This window comes from Chamaea fasciata, unplaced genomic scaffold (genome assembly GCF_029207755.1).
Source record: "Chamaea fasciata isolate MVZ Bird 193981 ecotype frontalis unplaced genomic scaffold, bChaFas1.0.hap1 SCAF_10, whole genome shotgun sequence".
Taxonomy (NCBI): domain Eukaryota; kingdom Metazoa; phylum Chordata; class Aves; order Passeriformes; family Sylviidae; genus Chamaea; species Chamaea fasciata.
Genome location: NW_027094095.1, coordinates 14,588,198 through 14,608,849, shown reverse-complemented (window position 1 = coordinate 14,608,849; position 20,652 = coordinate 14,588,198). Strand labels below are relative to the sequence as shown.

The window sequence follows — 20,652 nt, the reverse complement described above, 5'->3', positions numbered from 1 at the left end:
TAGCACAGGCACTGAAAATGAGGTTCGTCAACAACGTCCGTACTCGTGGAACTCAAAACAAATGCAGGGGAATGGACCAAAGACGACAGGGTGCAAAAGCAGATAATACAAATGAGGCAGTAACAAACAGCTTAACTGATGAGGGGAAGAGGACAAATGGCAGTGCTGTAGGTCTGACCTGTGAGTATTTGTATGCCATCATTTTTTTGCCATTCTTGATTATTTTCTCAAAACCTTGAAGTCCTGATTGGCTGACATTTAGTCCTAGTTATTAAAAGCACACTTTTAGACAGAATCCGTAGGATACAGACAAGGATTTACTTCACAACTAATAATAGCAACAAATATCTTTCAGTCAAAAGAAAGCAGCAAAAATCATCTTCCAGTTACCAAAGAACATCATCTCACTTTGGTGCGAATGGTTGGACAGCACAAAAAGCCAGCCCAGCTGACAGACCAGTTAAACCATTTTATTCATGCAAATACAATCAGAGTATTTGCAACAGTCTCAACTTTCATATTTACATCTAAAACCCCATAATATTATCAAAAGTATGCTAATTAATAATTACACACTGAAATGGAGTAAATGTCAACAATTTTTCTAAGAAAACATACTAGCACTGAGGAATCCTCAGAACACGCAGGAAGAACTGGAGCATACAAAGCAATCTGTGTTCCCTCCATTCTCAGGCATGGGTAGCAGCAGACTAATATTACTCCTCTTTGAGAAATACTGGTCTGGAAAACCCTAATAACACAATTTTAGCATCTACAATAATGCAAAATTGCATGTTGAGGAGAACTTTTCCAAATAAGGAAGGTTTGGGATCTTTTTGTACTAATTAAGCAACAAAAAATCTTTCTCATCATATGGCCAAAACTACATAATGAGAAAACTTAGCACTTTTTCATGAGTTACCTCTATGAAAGAAGTTTTTCAAACCTCTAGAACTCTGAATGAAGTTACTATAATACTAGAAAACTAAAATACATTTTTAGATTTATTAGTTTCAGTGAAGCAAAACAAAATATATATACCTCATATATATTTATATGCATTCTCAGTGAATTCAAAATGCTTAGAAGACAAAGAGCAAATAAAAAAATTCTGAAATTTGATCTCTATTTATAAAGAAAACTTGTGACTCAGTTGCTGAACACCTGACTTTGAAACAAACACTGATCTATAGTTGGATAGTGAGAAAAATAAAGTTTAAAAATACTAGCACATCCTGAACTTCAAGACCTTTGAATGCTGTACTTTCTGGGTAGACTGGAATTTCAGCTAATGAATAATGAATAATGGATATCTTAAGAGGCTGCCAGAAATACTTAGTACTATTGAAAGTACAATATGTAAAATGCATTAAAGAAACTATTTTTAAAAGGGCATAGATTCTCCTCTATGTATATATTGCAAAATCATCTGTGGAAAGAAGAGTACCTCAGAAAAAGCTCTCAGTGACTGCCTGCAGGCAGAGGACAAAGTAATGCAACCATTTCTATGGAGATATCCATAAACCAACTCAGAGGCCTCACTTTACTCTTGGGAGAAACACTCTTGTCATTAGTGGGATGTGCAGCCTGCATTAAAGATAATTTCCTTTCCACCTAATATGTATTTCCATTCAAACCCAAAGAGAAACCCTCAAAATATTTTTCCCACTTATTTTTTGCTGCTTTTATCATCTCCTAATGAAAACTATTTGGTCTCTAACAGCATCAGTACTTTAACTCCCACAGGCTGAATAAAGAATATAATAAAGGAAGTGTTGCAATGTTCTTTGTCTAGGTTCATCACTACTCTGGTGTCACTGAAATCAAAGGAGTTGGATTAAGAATGCATTGGGTTCAGTATTTGGCTGATATGACCAAACAACTGCCAAAGAGGTAGTCAATATACGTGGCATTATCTGCTATTTATTTTACTATTTTCATTTTGCTGAAAACTCCCTGAAAAACAGTTTTGTGATATTTACATTTGAAGGAAACGCAGGGAATTTCTTCTTTTATACTTATAAACACTTAGCACAGATTGAAGCTCTTTGCTAAGCACCTGCTGGAAGTTGTGTTGTACCGGATTCTGATACATCTCCTTTTACTGTTCAGTATTTTCTATTGTAATGACTGCATTTACTTTTGTTAAAATATATTTAGTACTTCTTCAAGCCACTAGGCAAGGTAAGAAAGAGGCAGACTGAGGCAGACAGAGAAAGAGATCAAGAACAGATAACATTCACTTTAGAGACACCATTTCATAATAAACATCCACCCCACAGAAGTGTTCTTTACAGAGAGATCAAACATTGATAAATAGCCAACAGCCTCTTGGGAGAGAGAATATTTAACAAAAAAAAAAAATAGCTGTAGAGGAAAAAAGCAGTTTTGAGCAAACAGTTTCAGAGAAGAAATAAAATTTTAAAAAAACCCAGACACCTATGAAAGACACAATTTAGGTCAAAATAATGAACCAAGAGAAATACTCTTTGAAGATAAATTAGAGAGATCCTTTAGAAAAAGGGAATTCACACACTAGTACAAAATAGCCAAGAGCCACCCAAGAAAAAATCCTTGGGAAAATACGAGGTCTTTTCCCTAGCTTTTAGGCTGAAGCCAAGTAAGTCAGTTCTCTGCTCTCCAAACCCACTTGCAAGTCATCTAAAAAGATTTTTTTATTTATTATTTAGTATTTCATGTTCTGCAACAATCTATCACTATCCCACATCTCCAGTCTTTAAATAACCTATATCAAAATCTAGTGATAACGATTATTTCCTCCCCCTGCAGTGAAGCACAGCTCTTTAGAAGGGCAAGCAAGAGGTGGCAGCTTAGAAAGGCAGCTCCCCTGGTGGTGTTTGGACAGCCTCTGCACACCCTTATACAAGCAGAGGGCTATGCTGAGCTCCTCATCTTCTGCAACCACAGCCCTGGGCTTCCTGAAGCCTCAGCTCCTTTGCTTGCTGATGCCAGGGAACAAGCTTCTGAAGCAACTGATATCCAAACCACGCAATGAAGCCTCATGGGCTGTGGAAAACTGCATTTACTAAGAATAGAGAAAGTAGAAACATTGTGAAAATAACAGCTTGCATGACAGATCTAGTTCAGCTTTGCAAAAATCTAACCTAGACAGTCCCAATCTGGGTCAGGTGCAGCACAGAAAGCAATTCATCTTGATTCCTGACCCTTTGGTTTGCTGTGCTCTGCCTTCCACCTCCAGATGCTCCAGCTATCTCTCAGCAGGCATCACTGCTCTACTTTGTTCCTTCATTTGAACCCCACAACTCCTTCTCCAGTGTGCAATTCCTCAGCACCAAAGTCTCTCCCATGTATTACACACCACATACTTTCCAAAGTCCTTTACCACTATAATCATGGCTTTGAAAAACATAGACTTTAACTTCCTATTTTTTTATCCTTTATATATACATTTAAATATATATGTATTAGCAAAAATATCATCTGCCTCCTCCATTAAGGTCTTGTACTCTCTGTTCCCACAATACTGATGCGTATCAATTTTCTTCACGCACAGTCTCAAGTCCATTGTCTCCTTTTAAAGAAAATTTAGATACAATTCCCAAGTCGAGCTGAGATATGAACTGCTAAATTATTAGAGCAAATATGTCAGATGTACAAGGCAATGTACCAGAGTGATGCATAGACACTGTAAGGGACTGGCTTGCAGAGCAGGGCACCAAGTCCACTGAGATGCTGCACCCAATAAATCCAGGAATGTCAACACATCAATCAGCTAAGTCTGCTACTACTGTAACTGTGAGCCTGATCTGGAAAGGGAAACTAAAGCAAGTACAGGCACTGCATATCTATCTCTATTTTGATCAAACCCCCTCTCCCCAGCAACAGCTATGCTTCTGAGCCTGAACTTACTGTTCGGATTACTTAAGTCTGACAAGGGTGGGCAAATTTGCAGTTTCAAGTAAATTTCTCAAGTGATCTTAATAACTGACACACAAAAAAAGCTCTCATCCTTGATAAGGGTCAAATGTAGCTTTCACTGGCAGCTAACTAAAAACGCATCTCCAGAAAAAAAAAAAAAAAAAAAAAAAAGGTGAAGGGTAAATATACAGGAGCCTATAGGGACAAAACTAACTAGAACCTTATTTTTTTTTCTCATTTTCCCCACATCAAACAACAAAAAGGTTTGTTGCCCTCATTTTTAATTGTGATAATACTGAATTTTGGTGGTGAATGCAATCTGTGTTTGAAAATACCAAGAGCTACTTTTTAAAAGTGAAGACACTTACTTTGTACATTTCTTACATTGAATCTTTCAAATTTGTTTTGAAATAACATTGCATTCATAAATTTATCCAAATTCATTCAGAAAGATACAAAATGTGATTGACTGGCTATACATGTTCCTTCTAACCTTTAAAACAAGGAAGCCAAACATCAAACCCCATTCACCAATTTATGGATTTTTTTTTTTTTAATGTTCTCTTGCCTTACACATCTGGAGCTAGAAAGTTAGAGGGCAAGGACATCTTTCCACCTTTTTACTATTTCCATGCTTCTGTTTCAGAGTTAAACCAGATTTTTTAAAACCACAATTACAAGGAAAACTCTTCTTTTGTCCTTCACAGCGTCCATTACAGGAAATCCTAGGATTGGGTGGCAAGCCTTTAACTGTCAGATATTACTGAAAATGAGGAGAAAAATCCATGAATCCCATACAAAACTGAAGAGAAGAAACATGGGACTGATTTTCTGCATATCTGCTCTGGTGGCAAGGCAAATCTTCTAAAATAAGAGCTGAGAGGCCGAGCCCAGACAAGCCGAGCCCCAGCCAGGTACTCAGCACAAGAAACTTGAGCACACTGTGGCAAGGAGGCAGCAAAGATTATGCAGCAGCCGTTCTGCACCTCTGGCTGGGAGAAGGCTGTGCCACTTCATGTGTCAGGGGGAAAGGAGCCACAGAAGGCTGAAGGCCAGAGATTGATTTGGGTTTTATAGAGGAAGTGACATTTTCTGATAAATTATTTTTGTTAACAAAGTTTGTTTATATTTTTTGTTTTAATTTTCTGAAAAGGATACACTGAAGTAGATACAGAGCTAAGTTAATTTCCCTCTGAAGGTAAATTCTAAATCTACTATTTGTCTTCTGAAAGGGTCCTTTTGAATTAACAGAAAAGCAGCATTTTTGTCCCATGCCCCTGCCTTTTTATACACTTAGTCTTCCAACTTGCTCCTTGTGTGCCCATACAAAAATATTTCAGATATAGTACATCTGATGACATTTCACACTTGCCCAGAGACTTGCAGCTACAGGTACCATATGGTTAGACTGTGACTACAAAGGTGCACGGCACACTGTAAAACCCAAGCACATAAGCACTACTTTAGTATTTCTGAATGCTCTGATCTTCTTGAACAAGTTTTTTCTGTGGGCTGGGGAGCTGGAGATCAAAATCTATATATTTAAAGCATTTCTATTTAATGTCACATGATCCGTGATATGTATAAATTAGACCATGAATTTTAAATATGCTATCTTCTTGAATGATAACACTGAAACTAAATTTTCATAACTGTGAAATTTATAGTTTTAGCTAGACATGATAGAAACTACTTACATGCAGTGGGATATGCCCTACCTATTTGCTTCAAAGAACCCACATTCACTCATATGCATACTGCTAACATTGCTGTCCACAGATCAATACTGCACAATTTAGGAATGAACTATATTGATAATGCATGACACAAATACAGCACTTAAGCTGTGCCCCAGAGCTAAACACACCACTACAACTCATGCTATGACATGCACCATGCATGGAACAGACAACCACTGGTAGCTAGAGACTAACTTTCCCTGCTTTTTTAAAGGTTGGATACTGGGCATTTAGCCTTTCAGAAAAGTTGCAAATACTCTGCAAGTGTTCAGCTTTTCTCAAGGTCAGTCCATTAGTGATTAGCACTTCAATAAATACTTTTGAGGCTTGTATTTGTAAAGAATCTCTCTCATTTTGCTGGAGATTGTTTTTTATGGGGACAGCTTTGTTACTTCCTGTTGTGACGTTCAATAGAATATGTTTTCTAGGTGGTTGATTTTTTTTTTTGATATGTATGTCGATGGAGATAAGTGTTTTAATTACTTTTTTAATGTCTATGCTTTTGTATTTTCTCCCTCTCTCCCTTTATTTCCTGCTGTTGAGATTACTGCCTCATCTCCACAGCAGGTGGCTCCTTCAAATTTGTTTTCTCTGTAAGCCTGGTAGATTAATTTTGTAATATAACTGCTCCTTTTCTGTAGTTTCTATTAATGATTTATTTTCTTTGGAAGAGGTATGCTTGCAAGGTTTTCAGGAGTTATTCCCTAATGATGGCTAAAGGTCTCGTTAATAGAAAATTAAAAGTAAAGGGAAAAAAGTAAAAGAACTACACTAGGGCTAGCCTTCTCTTACCCTCAAGTTAGAATGAACAGTGTGTACAGCAAATGTGAAAACACCCTTCACATCTACCAGCATGAGCCATACACAATTGCTGCAGGGCATTCTAAATTGAACAGCTATATCCATACCATGGCTTTTAAAAACATCTGAATAAGTAGTTGAACCTGGAAGCAATGCTGTCTGTAGGTCTCACACCTTACTTTGTTGCTAAATTAGACACAAAGACAAGTATCTGAACGCCTGCAAATGGTGAAAAAAGAATAGGAATGAGGGAGTCAGATCATGTAGAACTAAATTTGTTTCTATAATTCAATTTCTTTTTGAGTACCAATTGTCCAAGCCCAATTTAGAAGTAGCTGAAATTCTCAGGAGCTAGACATCAGAAAGTGCATATGGGAACAACAGGCAGAGCCCAGAATCAATCCCTGTGATTAATGGAAATTAGGATTATGACAACACAAGCAGTGTTGTCTGCCTGGGCATGGAATACAAAACACTGCAGCCTTGTGGTCTGCCCTCACCACATTTAGTGATCCCATGACTGGGATCAGGCTGACATCTGATGTTGGCCAAAGTGTCCTAAGGTGAATCATGACTCATTAGCTCCATCAGATGTAGACTCCACCCCTCATTTGATTTTATTATAATCAGTCCAGCCTTACTCAAGGCTTTAGTGTACCCTCTACAGCCTACCTCTAGTCTTAATTGCTGTTTTTCATTTTATTATGGACATCTTATGGGACCTGTGCTTTGAATTTTAATGGGGCAACACCCAAGTATGACCAAAATACCACATTTTAATGAAAAATATCAGTGTTCCAAGATGATAAAGCAAAGATCAGGAGAAATTATGCAATGATTTTTCAAACCTCAATACCTGGCTCTTCATTTAAGCACCGTGAAGACTTTGAACTCAACATTTTCGGCCCTTATCCGCTAAAAGCATTTAAAATGCAAACCTCAGAACTGAAGTATACAGTATCACTAAGTGTTTTTACAATGTAATTCTTTAAAGGACACACTAGAAGAAGTGATACTAGGTTGTACAAACACATACAGATTTCTAAATTAAGACACAGATGGTAATTCTAGCCTTTCTTCTCTCTGGAAACTGATACTTAATGTTCCCCATATTTGAAGCAATCAAGTTGAGGATGTTAGGAAGTTAGCTGGTAGCCCTGGCGAATGAACCTGCTGAAATGTGAAGATCACTATGAAGCAAACCTTATCACAGAGAAGGATGAATGCAGACGTCTGCTTCCCTTCCCTCTGGTTCTGTTCTGCCTGGTGTTGTTTATTGCGCGACTTAAAGCACTGAAACAGTTTGCTATGAATCTTGATTTGTAGAACATAAGAGTTCTGTAAATTGTAATACAGAGTAACTGAAGAAACATCTGCTGTAAAAAATAAAGTGGAATATTGCTGCAAACCTTTCTTAAGTCATCTTGGCAACATTTATTATACTGGCGACAAATTTGAAAAGGTCACTAGCGAAAATGCATTTAGCAGTCTGAGTCCAATCCATCTCTACCACAAGAATGTATCATTCCACCCAGGAGCAGAGCTTGCTCCGGTCTGCTTGCAACAAAGCTAAACTGGATTTTAGTCCTGACTGGAATTTGGTCACTTCCCACCACAGACTTGAGCTGTCATTTTTCAGGAGCATTCTTGAACCAGGAAGGCTGAAGTTTCAGATATGACATGCTAATATTGTGAGTTCCTTTCCCTCTTCTTTGTACAAGTTTCTTCCCAGCAGTAACCTGCCAAATCAAAGACGGGGAGGCTGTGTTTCCTCCAGACACCAGCCAGATCCTATTTGCCAGTGTGACACACTGCACCACTCTAGAGGAACAGAAACTGGTCCTAGTGCTTACTCCTGATCAGCAAACAGTGCTGAGCCGCCCCAAAGCAAGATCACCTCCACAGGGACTTGCAGGACACAAAAAAAAATCTGGCATCTCAGAAACCATGCCACAGTAAAGTGATTTTTATCCAATACAGAAAATCCAAATATGTGGAAGTGAAAGCAAAATTAACCGGATTGTGAGACTGGGAATAACAGACTCCTGAAAAGAAAGCAGAAAATACTACCATACCTGTTTGCAACAGAAACAATATCTTTCCCCAAGCAGACTCGTTATAATTTAACTGTCTAATATGCCCTGTTTATAAGCTGTCATGCTGGTATTTTGAAAAAATCCGAGCAAATGAAAATTTATAAAGGGAAAATAAATGTTAGCATAGAAAAGAACTCTTCATTTAATTTTTCATTTGAAAACATGGGGAAAAAAATCTTGAAAAGTTGGATCAATAGAGGCTACTTACAATAAATACACAGGGAATGGATAAAACGAGAGCAAAACTGATGATAAACATTCACAAAGAAAAAACAACAAATACTCAGTTGGCATCATGAAGAAAAATAAATACTAAGCCTCTACACTATCACAAAGCAACAGCTGAAAAAAACTCATCAAAGGCAGCAAATTCATCCTGTAGAAATATATGAGGAGTAATTAAGGCATTAATATTCTGGAATAACACCTTTGTCAGACCTCAGGCACTGTACAGCAAGGAAGTTGCAATAAGGTATACTGAGACAACATCAACTTACACTACCTAAAATCAACCAGAGTTGTTGATATATTAGGAATATAGCCAATACATGGTATCTGTGTTGCAATTCTAAACACTGATTTTTATAATATTCTTTCCTAAATCTGATGGAAGAGAGCAGTAAAGAACCACAGAAATATTTAACTACAACCAGTTGTCTTAAACCCAAAACTACCCTCTGCTGTACACTACTTCTACAACTCCCATTCTGTTTCAATATAGTGACTACGAAACAATAGACTGAGTCAATCACAGCTTTGCACCCTATATAACTGGATTCATATGAAATATTTGTAAAAATTTACTCCTTCAGGAAGAAAATCCCACAAGCCAAGTAGCATTTGCAAAATACAGAACTTTCTGGTCATTTCTATTTTTAAAACATAACAAGGATTCATCTCTTTTTTTATTTTCATATGTAGAAGTCATCAGTGTAATTCAGCAAGGTCTTCTTTTATATTTTCGTATGTAGAAGTCATCAATGTAATTCAGCCAGATCTTCCAAAGGCTAGTGAGCAATTAGCACTCTATGTGAAATTTTAATACAGGAAACAAATATTTTTTTCCCAGTTCTTTGGTAATGTATTATATTTTCTCATCTTAAATCTTAGCATCCTTATATACTGCTTTTTTCCACCTGAAAGAACAAAAAGATACTATAAAACATACTCAGCAACTCTTACTGTATCATTCACCTACACTGCATTTTTTAATCACTTCAGGTAAACCATCTCTACATATATTTTAAAATGATACCTCAAGAAAAGACTTCTAAACATTATTCATTTTCCTGCAGCATAGATCTACAACTGAAAACCTATCATCAGTGCATTCTGATGAAAAGGTAATTATTAAATCCTTTTTTCCCTTTTTCTACAGCACAATATTTGACCTATGATAGAAAAAGCCGTCCCATCAAATTTCCATTTATTATTTCTACCTGAAGGGCTTTGGCAGCTCACACAAACATAAATCTCCATTTGTCAGGTTTAAACTGTACCTGTCCCAGATGCTATGAGAGTTCATAGCTCTTGTCCCTTAAAAATTACCAAATAGCATCATGCAACATAACCTCCCAGCAGCCTCCCCTGACCCTTGCAATCAATAACATTCGTAACCTGTATGTGCACAGTTAAGGAGTACAGGAGCCATGCACTATCCCAGTTAACCACATTGAGCTGTGATACTAAAATCTGCTCCCTTGTGTCTGCTGTGATCAATTCTAATCTCTGCACCAAAAATAAAAGAACACAGCCCCTTGTTTCCAAATTCATCTGAAACGGATGTTATAGATTTGTAGGTTTGCACGGGAGCTGTGGATATAATACAACCAGCAGTTCAAGGAAAGAACACATCTAAGATATCATTCATTCTCATTACCCTCAGTATATTTTGGATCTTCAGAAGCAATGAGAAGCAGAAGAAAATGTACGTGTACTGACTTAAGGCAAGCTGAATTTGTTAAAATAACATCAGGTAACTGTTATTTGCTAGAGCATTATCCATTACTCCCAGGTAAGGTGGAGGTCAGTCTCTCCATTATGATTACTTTGCTTAAAGGTTTAGTAATAGGCTGCCAATACTCATTTCTTCTGGAAATGTGTCATATACAGTAAATTAAACAGAAATTCCCTAGAAATAATAAAGCCTAGCTCTGCTCAGTTAAAAAGAAACAACTATTATCGAAAGAAAGAATAAATCACGTTTTTGATGGTATTTGTTCTCTCACCTCCAAACTAATTTTATTTAAAAGCTGGCAAATTTGCCAGCCAATTAGCCTAATTAGACAACGGCATCTGAATGTAGAACAGGAAGAGAGCAACTTTAGAAACCTACTCCAGTAGAAAAAGTGCTTTTTGAATCTGTCACACTACCAGAATTCATGTTTCCAGAGTTCTCGTAACTGCATATTTATAGACTTGCCTATATTGGCTCCTCATCAGCAGCTCCAGTGCCATGAATCATCTATCAAAACATTTGAGAAGATTTTCTTACTCATTTCTTTAAAGCAACATACTGAAGAGACACTTTCAACATGATTATGCTCCAGTCTTCACTATGAATTATGAAAAAAAGCACACAGAGTTTTATAATTGCAGGTGAATAATAAGGTATGTGTCATCAGAGGCTTTATCTTCTCAGATTGTCACACACTGTCAGTAGAGAATACCCTGCAACAAATATGACATTCCTGTAACATGCTGGAGGGTCAATGAGCATTCTCACTCAGGTCATTTACCCCCTACACATAAATGTTCTTATCATTAAGCACATATTTATCTGCCTTTCCTTTTAAAAGCAGCTGTAGCAAGGAGCTTCATGTAAATATCCTATTAAACTGATACTCTTCTACACAGGTAGATCAGCTCAGAAACATTACAGCTACTGCACAGCTACCCCTTCATACTTTTCCATACTGGAAATAACTAAGCAAGTTCATGCTTTGACCAAATCCTGTTCTGAGTAAGAATAAATGACAGAAAGAACTCATGAATTGGCTAAAGTTTTTGATCTATCAACTAAATCTGAATTCTCTTCTCAAGAGCAGCATTTCATATAAAATATTACCTAAAGACAGAGTGTCCTTCTTAACTATTTATACCATTTTCATCAAGCGCCTGCGTTTTCCTTGGGCATTTCCCATACTGATGACAGGGCATTAAATCTGAGACTTCGGGTCAAAACTACATACAATGCAGTTGAACCTCAGATGCTGTAAGGCTACTATTTAGAAAACAGACAGAGAAATGGTGGTGCACATCTCCAGAAGCCTCCTCGATGACTAGCAGTCAGGAACATGAAGTGAAACATGGTCACTTAAGATTGTGTGTCAGGTACTTGGCTTGTAGGTGCAGACATCTGTACAGGGATGCACAGAAGCTTCCACCTCTTCAACTTTTTTTCTCTTGGTGGCAAAGTAAAACATTCAAAATGGGAGTTTTATACTTTTTTTAAGCAAAAAAAAAAATTGTGATAAAAGCATCAGAGAGGTAGGACTGTATGCCCCTTTTCAGTCCATGAAGAAATGTCTATGAGAAAGAGATGTCAGAAAGGTAAAATGAGACTTCTCAAATTACCTGCAGTGATGGTGCAAATACTGTCAAGGGGGCATTTGTTTCCTCTAAAAAGGTATCCAACACATGCTAAAGTCAGCCGAGGCACACAAATCTACCTGGGAGTGAGCATAATCCTTAATGTCTGCTTGGTGCACATTTTGTATTTGCACTACTACAATAGGAAGATTCTCTCTGAACAGAGTTTCAAATGGTAACGAAAACAAGATCAATAAATAGAAAATCAAGTTACACAGTCCCAATAGGTCCCTCTAACAAGGATTTATCTCTGAAATGTTCATGCTTGTCTAATGCTGCTGCTTTTAATCCTTTCACACCAGTGGGTCTAACACGCTTGCATTAGTGCTAATGTAAAAAAATGAACATTTTATACAAGGATATCCTCTCTCCCCAAGTAAACTGGTTAATACCAAAGAAAGCTTTAAGAATGTAAATTATTTTCCCCATGTGGCTGAAAAACTACAAGTTATTAATTTAAAAATTATTAGCATATAAAATCATTATTATCTCTGCAGTTAATGTACAGTTCACTGACAACCTTTTGGACCATTACAATTAAGAAAGGCAGCATCTTTAATGAAGTTACAAAATACATCGTTTAATAAATAGAAAATTGTATCTTTAATTACTTTAAATATTATAATCCCATGAAAAATTATTTCATAAACCTCAAGACAAATTATGTCAGAGATGGAAGATGTATTTTGTTCCTCTATGAATCCTAAACAGCAGTTTGAATTTGCTTACAGGTTTCTCTTGTATGTAAAATCTTCTCTTGAAATTGTTTTCAAGTGCCTAAATCCAACAGCACTAGCATAAATCTAAGATGTAGCTTGTGCTATTCTTTCTTCTTAAAACAGATTTAATTTCTTGTCAAATGTAGAATTTGGCCGTTCTAGTAGATGCAGCTTTTCTATTAATCCATCAGAAGAAAACTGAAAATAGATTTCAGTGAGAGTCACAAACACAGCTTCATTGAAACAAAGACTATTTGGGGATCCATTGAATTCTATGGATTTGCTGTTGTGTTTTGAACTAAAAGGTAAGTTTTGTTCAAAACTGTCAAAGGTTTTGAGGATATGCTATAATGCCAACATGTAAGCACAGACTAAGCTAATTTTAAATATTCCTCTTTTTTTTACACAAATTAATCTTTGTACACTATCAAGAAACCTTTTGCTCTCTGTCTATAATTAGAATTAACTACTTGATATGCTCACCAGTACCTGAAACGGCTGAGAGCTGAACAATTACAAAAAAGTTTAGTTGTTCACAGCATTAGGCCCTTCACTGTGCTTTGGATCCAGCCCAGAAAAACATCAGTATTAAAATGCATTGATTTCTAGATCACTACGAAAAAATTAATACATTCAACTTCAATTATGTCAACATCAACTTGTCACTGAATATTTTGACAGTTTGGAAATCCTCAATTAGTTATCGAACTTTCCTGGGCTAATCAATAAATAGGGAAAGCAGACATTATATCCAATTTCTTTATGCTAAAATATTGCTACATTTTATCTACGTCTGCCTCACCAGAAATTTTGCCCATGCAAAGCACAAAGGAGAAACAACTCATCAGTGTAATATTACAGTAGTAAAACTGAATTTTTAAAAAGCAAACTTTTTTAAAAGCTTCTGGCAGTAGTAAAAAAAAAAAATTACATAATTACATAATTATATGCAATTATAAAATACGACCACAGATAACATGTTGTTTAGAGTTGAAATGAAAGCATGCAGAAGATCAAAAGATAATAAACTTGTTTACTTTCACATTAGTGCAAAAATTTTTGAATACAGAAACCCATCTAGAAACATAATTGGAAGTCTTCTGTGATTACCCAAGTGCCAGAAGAAAATCCTAGAAAGGATTTTTGTAAGCAAGTTGGGTAGTGAAAGTCAGATACTTTTGTGAAAGCACTCACAATAAAATCAAGATTTGAAAAAGGTTTCCCGGCAGAAATATGACATTAACTGTAACACAGTTACAGGTGATACAGACCAAACTGAATACAAGTACTTCAAACAAACCCCTTCCTAGGTGTGCACCTAAATACTCTGATTGATTTGGGCCTAAGTACCTTCGGGACCCATCCCTTGTCTGCCAAAAGATCTGTATGTCTGTACATTACTGATGCAGAGGAAAAGAACCTCAGGAGTGCCAGGAGAGTCTCAGAGCAAGCATTCTTATGTATTCAGAGATGTTCAAAACTGGATATGGTCCTAGGCAACCTGCTCCAGTTGACCCTGCTTTGAGCTAGGGGGCTACTAGATGATTGCCAAAGGTCCCTTCCAATTATTTTACGATTCTATGAAATATGCCCTGGTTGAGGTCCTAAGCCATGGAAAGATTTCTGAGTTTTTCATCTGGGATTTGAAAAATCCACTACTACAGTTAGGTAAAAGGAAAGTATTCTCTATCAGGGCATAGGTACCAGACACTCATAGAACAGAGAAATTCAACAGTTTGTGTATTTCTATCAGTTACAGAGCTCTCCGAGCCAGTGGCACTGTATCAGGAATCAGACTCCTTCCTCCACCCACGCTACAAAGAAACAAAGCTCAGACATGGAAAACTAGAAAACACAGATCTCACACAAGGGTCAAGAGCTAATTTCTGAAATGTCTTCTGTCCAAAACCTCCTTCCATCCTTCTAATTAGTACCATGCACACTTTGCAGAAAGCACATCTTGCTACTCACAGTCTATTTCTGAGTAAATGATGGAATTGGGCTTGCCTTATTCAACAAAATGACTCAATAATCTTGTAAAATCAGAGTGTTGGATAAGGGCAACAACTTTAAATCAAACACTGGATACAATTTTCCTCTGTTCACAGATAATTTCAGTTGTTAGCATTTAAAAACAACTCCTCAAATATCACTATCTGCAGTTGTGGACGTTTGCAACATGTAATAACAGTAATTCTATCTCTCATGTCATTTCATAACAGGTTACAACTGATACTGATCAATGCTGGAGCTTCCTTAAAGTCCATGCCAAAATTCCACCACATAGATGGAAAAATTTGATTTGTACATCCACTGTCCTACTGATAAAATTACCTTTCAGAAATACAGCATAAACAAATCAGTTATATGGAACCAAGCCCTTTACACAAGCATTTTAAATTAGTTTTGGTTTACATATAAAATTAGACAAAGAATGACTTTAATTAAACTTAGCAACAACAACAGTTGTGTGAGGAGAGGGACTCAGATAAACAGAATCATCTGCTAAAACAAAGTCTACCTCTGATTCTGCATTCTTTATTTCTGATTATAGTATGCATATAAAGAGAAAACAAGTATTCACTTATGCATTCAAATGCAAAATCAAATCTGCCTGTAGAAGGTATAGCATGTGGGATGAAAGTTCGTTAACCCTGCACTGACAATCATGTCACCAAGCACATGCACAGATACAGCTCCATACCTTTAAGTACACATCTTTCCAAAACCTCATGCTCTCCAATTTTTGGTGGGAGGGATTATGGTTATAGTAACTCTTGAGCCTGAAATCAAATGCTGAGCATATACACATGTATATATCAGATAGCCTTTTTTTTTTTTATTTCCACGCTCATTTCTATCACCAACTTAAAAGAAAAAAGCCATTTTCAGAGACTGGTAGCTCAGGAAAAAAATAATGAATTAAGCTACATTTCAGAATATTTGAATAAAAAACCATTGAAGGGGCAAGAAGTGAAACAGTTTCTAAATGCAGTCTTTGCCAGATAAAAAGATATTATTATTGAGGAATCGTAGGGGAGGACACTTCACTATTTACTTATTTATTCATTCAATCATTTACACCGATAGTTTAGAACACTGGGCTGAAAGCAAAATTCCTAATTGCATAAATTTTACAGAATGGGGGAACATTTATTAAAAAAGGGTAAATCATACATCCAACTAAACACCTGGGAAGAAATTAACAGAACTATACATTCAGCAAATGAAGCCATGAGAAAGATGCCATAAATAAAATGCTGCTGTGATATTGAAGAAAAAAGGAAGAAAACATAATATTTAAAATTTTTGAAGCCTTCTAATTAAATGTATAGTAGGTGCAATGCTGAATTTCTGACCGTACAGCAGAGCTATAAAATTTATAAAATGAAGGTATTGATACTATAGCAATACCTTTCTATTTTCACTGCATGTAAGAATGCAAATCAGGTAAGCAGACACCAAGCCATACTCTATGCTTGGCTGCCTGAGTTATTTTGATACCAAGAGTAACAAATAGCGCTTGCTGTTTGTCGCACTTTCTATTTGTAAGGTGCTACACAGTCAATTCTCAAAATATCCAGGAGCCAGATAAGAGATCATCATTTATCCTGCATTTTACAGATGTGCAAAGAAATGTAAGTGATTTGCTGAGGACCATACAATAGAAGCAAGTTTGTGATGGCTCTTGGGCAATTCACAGCATAGGATTTTAAAAGGCTTGAAGATTAGATGCTCCAGCTAGAACTTTCATGGTGTGGGAAGCATGCAGACTACTCCCTGCCTCCAACCATGCTAGTGCAAGCACTGTCTGAACACTTATCCCGCTTCCAACTGGAGTGCTCGAGGAACCCAGACCACCCGTGCCCCACACAGGAATCATCCAAGGTGCTGAGAGAAGGGAGCAATATCCTTGAAAGGCCACTGTCTATGGTCTTAGAAAGGCCTTGGGGACTGGGAGAGCTCCTCAATGACTAGAGACAGGAATTGAGCCCCCAACATCTATTATTGTAAAACACTTATTTTTGCAACTCTTTTCCCTGCATTGCTTTAAGGAGATGGATTACATCTACAGACTGCGTTACATCATAGCTATTTTGCGAGTAGCCTGTACAGACGTGACACAGGTAGAAAGACTCATGCATATAAGTGGGCAGCTGTTACCTTTGTCTTTGGGAAAAACATATGATTTCTAATAATAAAAAAACCAAGGAATAATATGCTGTCAAAGGGATATTCAGAGAGCAAATCAAAATTCACACTTAATTAAAAGTCTCCCTGTTTCCACGACTCCACACAGAGTAGTAAGAGCTCAGCTGCAGAAGCCAAGCGGGAGGTGACTCTTTAATGAAGTGCACATTTGAATGAGATGGTCATTTGGTGTCAGCACAGACAATGGCAACCTTCCTTCAGGATTACTACTTTTCACTATTCGACTTTTTTTGGACATGTCTAATTATATAGCTTCTCTTACCTGTCACCTAGCAACCTTAGCTAGATTTAATATGTTTTTTTTAAAAATCCCATAATATATTCACTGACATAACAATATGCTTATTCTTAGAGATTAATAAGAAACACAGTCTAAACTGGTGCAAAAATCAGAATATACACATTTCCCCATATTTTAACTTACTACAGCTGACCACTCAGGAGAGGTTTTCATGTAAATACTTTTTTCTAACTTTTAGATCTTATTTATTTGGTACACATGACAATAAATATTTTATGAAGGACAGAAAGGATCAAAACTCAGTAAAATACGTATTCCATTCAGCTGTTCTTTTTCTTTAAAGAGAAATCTGACATCTCGATTATCTAAGGAAGAAAACTACTAAAAATGTGGTGAGAACAACTATATGAGCTTCTGTTTTATTTTAATCCTTCCCATTTTTATAACCTTTATGAATAATCTCATGTCTTTCCACTTTTACTTCCCCGATTTGTCTTTTTTCCCCAGTTTATGTATTCTAACTACTTTTTCTTTCTTTTTATTTCCTTAATTTTTTTCAGTTCCATTCATTACAGAAATTCCTGTCTCCCATTTCTCTACTATTGTCTTCTCTCCCATTTATCTATTACTTTTTTTTAAACTGTCCCTCATTTTGTTCAGGGTTTTCCCCTTCAGCCTTTCCTTCCCAGGCACACATCACGTGTTGTCTCTAGAGCAGCTGAAAGCAACAAGACTCAAACACAGCTTGCCTAAGGGCCCAGGGATTTGTCAGCTACAAGATGCTTTAGAGAAAATGTTTTCTTACAACTTAGTTATTGCCTCAAAAAAGCCAGGCAAATTTAAAGCATGTTTTGTTGGTTCTTTAAAATACAGATAATGTGTATTAAAAAAAATCAAAAAAAGCAACAAAAGCCCCCAAACGCTAACAAACAACGCAAAAAAATCCAAACACACAACCCTCCTCATTCTCTAACCAAGTAGTAAGTAGGGTGGAGAAGTAATAATTTGCATTTGATTATTTCAAACTGTTCCAATCTGTAGATTACTGCAAGGCATCAGTGGGGCTGTGGGACTGCCTCGCTGAAGGAGTTACGATGTTGTAACAGCTTCATATGGCAGTATCTGTCCTTGACTGCGACAGTGAAGACAGCGTGGAGAGTATTCTCCACCAGATCAGGTATGAATACTCCTGATATTAGCTAAAAATACCATATATGGTAGATGTTCTATTGGCTTAAATTTTTAAAATTTAAGATTGGCTAAATATTTAAAAGATACACAGCAAATTTTATTTTTTTTTTTCTACATAAAGTGCTTTAAGCATTTTTTTTCCTCAATATTATTTTTCTCCAATATTACAGATTGTTGTACTGCAAACATTACTCTCATACTGAAATCCATGCCTGGTAGGGTAGAGCGGTAAGCTGACACTGTCTGCTGGAGTAAACCCAACATTTGCTCCCTATACAGAAGGCAAATTTGCCTTCAAGGAAACCTTGCTCATGCTTCAGTCATTCAGACACCACAGAGCAGGGCATGCGTAGTCACTCCAGACACTGTATCAGAGCTGTGGAGACATAGCCATAAATGCCAATGGAATTAATTACATTCTGTTAAGTGAAGTTTGTGCATAAGCTTTTGTGAGAACAAGGCTTAATGTTGTTTTTAACATGAAAACACTTTACAGAACTCCTCCCACACTTCTCAAAACTGCATCTCTAATTATGGAGTGTGGAGCTCTACTATAAGTGATTGATGTTGTTTTGCGTGTTGTTATGGAAACAAACCAAGTAGGAGTTTCTGATTTGCGTATAGAATTTTGAGTCAGATTTTACAGTAAATAACTAAGCTTTGCAGTGTATAAGCAACAACACCATATGGCCATTAATCTCCACTGAAAGACTATGTCCCTACTTGCCACTACTCGTTAAAACTAAGGTCTTTCGAGGAAGAAGGTAAAAATCAATGGACCTGCTCTATCTTGTCATTGGTCAGTGAACAACAAAATGTGGTTGTCTCAATTAGGGACAGTTTATTGGTGTGAATATTTGACAAACTCATTCAAAACATTCAAAAGAAAGCAGTGTTTTAACTTAAACTTGAATTGACAAATTCTGCAGCTCACAGGACACCTGCCTGGGGACGCTACAGCTACACACAGGAATTAAAGGAATGGAAGTACCAAATGAATGGAAAGTTCAAATGAATGACACATCTAAGTTAAAAGTTATTGATTTCTGGTACTGAACATGTGGGATGTGGGCACCTTCCAAACAGAAAACGAAGACCAGTGTTCCTCAAAGAGCTTACTATGCAATAAACCGAGGTTTGCAAAAAAAGATTGCAAGTAACTGTAAAAGCAAAGCCACAGTAAGAATGAAAACATCAGAGGGGTGTGACTTAGTAAGAAAAACAATGTTAATTTTGTGTAAGTTAAATGACCTAGATAGACCAGATGACGACTTCTGTCTTTTCCATTTGTGCATGTAGAGATGAACTTCTGCCCTGCATATCTGAATCCAGCCCTGCACCGTGGCCGTTCTTTCTCGCGGCACCCAACAACACGACCGACTACCCCTTTTCTTTGTGTCTGCAGACTACTGCAATTCCACAAGAACCCTCTCTCTTACCAAGAGGCATTACTGATTACTTTAGCTCTTACTTTACACGCTCCTAGACCCACTCCCTCATTTGGGTCCAATGCACGTTCCTCCCACAAATCTGCCATTCTAATATTGCATTTGTTCCTTATTGAAAAGTCAGTCACTTCACCCCCAGTGGGCACAAAAGCTTCCCTTATATCTCTGGAAGCAGCAGGAGAAGAATGGAAATTGCCCCAGCCCTCCTTCACGACCTTCTTATTCTGGCTTTTGATTCTACCACTGATCCAAATTTTTGTTGCTTGTATTTTTGCTCTGAGGAAGTGCAATGTCACTCTGGTTAGGGTGACAAGCTTCCTCACCCCTTTGCCGACTAGAAGTCACTTCTGCCTGGAAAAACACTAATAATGAGTCTCTTCTGACATTAGATATTTATGCTGCCCTGGTGCCCTTTGCTGCATCCCTGGGTGATTTCTAACCAGGCCTTAATATGATCCCATTAGTTATCCTCCAGCTTTGGGGACATCTAATATCCACTCTGTCTGACTGGGTACAGCTACAGATATAACCCCTACATGCCTCTGCTGCCTACTCCTAACTCTTACTGCTAATCCAAACATCAGGCTGGAATCTGGCTGAAGGACATGACTTAAATAACCTTCCTAGTGCACAGACCCACAGTTTGTCCCCATCTGAATAAGCAGTGTGGTGTCTTTACACAGAAGCATTCAACAGGACTAGGCAAAATAACCA

At 37.1% G+C, this 20,652-nt stretch overlaps 1 protein-coding gene across 2 annotated transcripts in view; it reads right to left on the bottom strand.

Moving 5' to 3' along the window:
- Nucleotides 1–20,652, bottom strand: part of DPYD (dihydropyrimidine dehydrogenase) — a 343,524-nt gene that overhangs the window by 183,922 nt on the left and 138,950 nt on the right. The gene's annotated exons all lie outside the window — the stretch shown is intronic.